Below are 5,000 nucleotides of genomic sequence, written 5' to 3'. Positions count from 1 at the left end.
CTTAGAATCAGCTTTTTTAATGCTCATTTTAACGGTTTTGTCTATTTAAATATGTTCATTTTAACGTTTTGTCTAGCCTATTTAAATAGGCCTAAATCAGCTGTTAAGTTTTGTTTTTTGTTGATTTAAACATGTAAATCTATAAATAAAATGTACTTACTCGTTTTTACTGGTATGTTGTTGTTGTTTTTACGATTAGGCCTACGTCGTTACATTTTTTGACAATTTAGCCTACGTTTACGCCCTTACATTTTTTGACAACAAAGTTCGGCATGAACCAGAACACTAGGCTTATGTAACAGTGTTGAAAACATTAAAGAACCCATGCACCTGTGTTAAGTCCATGGCTACAGTAAAGAGAGAGAGAGAGAGAGAGAAGTTAAATCGTTACATTAACACTGCATAGGAGCACGCTCTCTCTCGCTCTCTCTGCCCAGCGAGGCAATGTTCTTGGGCGGTAACTTTTTAGATGCGAAGCACCAGCAACAAGAGAATGCTGTCTGCCGACACTTTGATGTTTCTGATTCTGAATGACAACAAAGTTCGCGCATGAGCCAGAGCACTATGCATATAACAGTGTTGAAAACATTACAGAACCCATGCACCTGTGTTAAGTCCATGGCTACAGTAAAGAGAGAGAGAGAGAAGTTAAATCGTTACATTAACACTGGACCGCTCTCTCTCTCTCTCTCTCTCTCTGCCCGGCGAGGCAATGTTCTTGGGCTATAGTTTTATTAATTGAATAAGCTGGTAGCTGCCTATTTTGTTTCATAGCCTGTCTTTTATTATTGGAAATCGTCCATCGATCCAGTCAGGCTGCCTATTGTATATCCTATTATTCCCGTGTGTCCTAGGCCTATTTCTTTTGTTCGAAGTCTAAATATATAGGCCTAACTAATATATAACTGATTTACCCGCGATTCATATAGGCCTAGGCCTAATAATGGCACAAACTGAATGACAATAAATAGTTCGCGCATGAGGCAGAAAAAATAACAGTGTCGGAAAACATTATAGAACCCCTGCACCCGTGTTAAGTCCATGGCTACAGTAAAACAAAAACAAAAACACTAAGAGCGAGAGAGAAGTGAAATCGCTATATTAACACTGCATAGGAGCGCGTTCTCTCTCTCTCTCTCTAGTAATGTATCTAGTAGGCCTATCTAGTAATCTAGTATGTAAATCAACTGTTTTTTTTTTGCTGTTTTCAGATGTGCTTCATAAATAAAATGTACTTAGGCCTACTCATTTTAACTGGTATGTTGTCGGTTTTTTACGTTTATGCCGTTACATTTTTTGACAATTATCTAGGTTACTTTCTACTCCTTACATTTCTGGAACAATATTTGAGAAGCTTTTTTTCACTTTTACGCCGTTACTTTACTCCGTTACATTTTTTGACAAATATCTGTAGGCCTATGTTACTTTCTACTCCTTACATTTCTGGAACGGTATTTGAGTAGGCCCTAGCCCCAGCTGCGGGCAGAGAGGCGGGAATCGCTTTGAATCAGGGCAGCGTGCGTCTACTGAGCACATTTGGTTGTCATGCAGCGAGTTTTCGGACTTTCCGGTAACTTTTTAGATGAACGCTTCTAGCTACCGTCTTCTGTAGGTCTGGAATATACCTACGTGTGGAGTAGGCCTAGAGGTGCGCGGTGGATGTATTATTTCATCCGCAACCGCTTCTTAGAATTTCTAATCCACCTGCTATCCACCCGCCCTAATGTTTTTTCTCCAATTTCCAAAACCGAATCCACCCGCCATCCGCCTATTAGTTTTTAGTATTTAAGATGCCTGAGGCACATAGTCGATCGTCTTTTTCAAGCAGTGCAGGTCATTTACATCTTGCCAGCCTATGATTTAAAAAATCTCTAACTTACAGCGATTCCCAAGTTGTCTCCACCCATCGCACAAACGTGCGGATGCTTTAATGCAGCCTACATTTTAGCAGTTTAAATACCTCCAGTCCAAGCAGCACAATCGAAACTATTGGCTATCTAGCTTACAATTTTGGCTGGTATCCAATAAGACGAGTCAAGTGACAGTAGAGTCTTGCAAAGAGTGCAGAGAATTACGTCGCGCGTGTGTGTGTGAGCGAGAGAGGGAGAGAGAGGGAGCGATTCCAAACTTGTCTCCATCCATCGCACAACGTGAAAGCTAACGTGTATGCTTTAATGCAGCCTAAATTGTACCAGTTTTGCCTCCTCTCCAAGCACCTTTTTAAGTGGTGGCAACCATGCATGTTTTCTGTGGAAAACATCAGGTCCTCATGGCGACGCCAGGCTTGCTGAAAACGGCGACAAACACATTCAGAATACACATTTCTTAATGGGAAGTTGTTGAGAACAAAGTGTTCGCTAATGGGCATGAAGTCTTGTCATGCAAATTGCCCTTCCCGCATAGACAAGGCAACCCTTTCAACAGGGCCACGCAGAGTGGACAGTGGAATGCTGCTTGAAATAAGTCGATAATGAATAAAATATTACGCGCAACGTCTACAAGAAAAGTAATTATTACCGTTGCGCGTAAAGATGAGGAAGGGATGGATAGATGGATGGATGCTGTCCTATGGAAGGGGCCGTCAAACAGTCTACATGACATCTTCATTAAAGTCGTTAAATAAGTATCCATAGCCTACTGTGTTTGACGGCCCCATCTTCTTGCAAATATTTACGCGCAACGGTCATAATGGCGTCTCGCACTACACATGCTCGGATGATGCCAGAGGCGAATAGCAAACAGCCAAATTAAGGCATATTCGACATAGACTTCCATGACAAGTTACCGTGTGGGTCGCAGTTGGATGTTTATTCAGTAGAATTATGTGCGTAATATCAGCTCCATCCACCAAATGCAGCACAATCCCCGTTACTTTCACGTGAGGTTCAAATGGACATTACTCGACAAAATGCAAGTCTGGGTACCAACAACTGAAGTAGGCTACAACATAGAATATGTACCACATATAGGGGTATTTTCATTTTCAGTCCTTTATGTGCGTTATGCCCAGCTTTTATTGAATACAGCGCAGGTTTTGAAGTTCACCAAACGAGCATCAACTTTGTGCAAGTCATTAAAACTCTTTTTTTTACCAGCACTGACCTGTACACTGTTTCATTTATTAACTAATTGCACTTTCTGCCTTCTCATTTCACATGTGATAAATCCACTTAGTATGCTTTATCCAATTAGCCATGGATGCAGGATCATTCACTGGACTGGACACTATTGTAAGAGGTGAAATTTAGACCACGATTCAGGAACGACAGACAACGGGAGTAAAGGTTATGGTAGTTTTATTTTTACAATTTCATAAAATACAATTAGGAGGGAAAACCACCACAATATCCATGCAACCAGCAGCGTCTGTAAACTGCTATCTTCTTTGAATAAATGAATAAATAATCCCAATCTGGAGACACTCGGACGATAGTAGCCTACAAAAGTTAAGTTAAGTTAAGTTACACACTCAGCCACTGCTGCCGGACGTTGGCTCGTCAATTACTTAATCAACTATAACACGCGCAATAGCCTACCCAAATGCAACTTACACACAGTTCCCAAAGCTACCGGCCGCGCGCGCAATGGATACCTACAGCAGCCCTGCCCCACCCCAGCGTGTAGCGCACAAGTCTACACTTTTGTCCGAATGTTGTTATTTCAAGAAAGCAAACTGTCACTGTCCGCCGGCCGCTGTCGTGACATATTTTATTAACACTAGTATGTGAGTAACAAGTGAGGAGTTCCTTGATAGTTTCCTTAAGGGTGAAGTAGCCTGGAATACTGTCGCAGATCAGATAGAAATGATCCTGTTATGAACCCGAGTTTAGTAGATATCGCGCAGTGAACGAGGCAGCCTGCAAACAGTTTGAAGCGCAATGTGGCTGTAACAAGTTAGAAAGTAGCCAAACTCTGTTGCTTGTTAACCTTTTTAAATTATGCGCGTAATGTTGGGGTGGCGTCCGCGCCAATGTAATATCCTGAGCGTATTGCTCGGTGCGTAATTCCAAGAGCAGCATGAAAAGGAAGAAAAGGAAGATGATGGGCTGACCGAAACGTTTGTCCCCTGTCTGTCGGTTTTATTTACTTTTTTCGGCTTTGTTTAATACAGTTTTTGATTCTGCATTCAGCTCCAGTGTGCTACTCCTTTCTTTCTTTTTAAATAATGAGCGTTCCACGAACTATCTTTCTTTGCGCACGCTATAAAATGGCAATAAACATGTTACTATAAACTACTGGTTTACTATGTATGCTTTCTAATGTTGGTAAAGGCGGCATAAGCGGGATAATGTATTGTCCACACGTGACTACGGAAAATATATTTCCTTCGAAGCGGAATAACAGCACTCCTCCTTCGGCATTGGGGGTGTTATTCGCCCCGTAGGAAAATATTTGTAGTCTAGGTGTAGTCTACTTTTTTGAAGTGGGTATACTGTATATTCTCGCATTTTTTGAAGTGGGTATACTGTATATATTTATGCCATTCTAAATAATGGATCAATCAATTTTAAGTTGGTATACTGAATCCCCTAAAATTTAGAAGTGGGTATACTCCGTATACCTGCGTTCTACCACTGCGTGTGGACAATACATTATCCCTTACCTTTAAAGCTGTTGTAGGCCTACATTTAAAAAAAAATCGTCGATATTGTAGCGGTGCAACCGACTTTAGTTTTAAGTTATGAGATGGGCGCCAGTCAGGCAGCAATAAGACTGCCGTTACCTTTCCAAAAATGAATACAAATCAGTGACCAACACATTAGAAATAACTCAGATCATCACAACGAATATCTTGTCTTATTTTTAGTAGTGCACTTTTGCAAAACCCTTGTTTGCAGACTTGTGCGCTTGTTCTCAATTTGGAACAGCTCACATCACTATTTTTCATACTGTATGATTTAATGTTCCAAATTGAGCTTGCATTGACACGCTGTTTTCATTTCGCATTTCTTTCAAGTTCATTTGGCATGCTTTATGGAATTAAGCATGGTGGACCATTC

General features: G+C 41.0%; 1 protein-coding gene across 1 annotated transcript in view; it reads right to left on the bottom strand.

Annotated features, from left to right (window-relative positions):
* hmcn2 (hemicentin 2) overlaps positions 1-5,000 on the bottom strand; it is a 126,300-nt gene that overhangs the window by 86,446 nt on the left and 34,854 nt on the right. The gene's annotated exons all lie outside the window — the stretch shown is intronic.

Source organism: Engraulis encrasicolus, chromosome 3 (genome assembly GCF_034702125.1).
Source record: "Engraulis encrasicolus isolate BLACKSEA-1 chromosome 3, IST_EnEncr_1.0, whole genome shotgun sequence".
NCBI classification, from domain to species: Eukaryota; Metazoa; Chordata; class Actinopteri; order Clupeiformes; family Engraulidae; genus Engraulis; species Engraulis encrasicolus.
The sequence above is the reverse complement of the archived record's forward strand: the minus strand, read 5'-3'. Positions and strand labels throughout refer to the sequence as shown.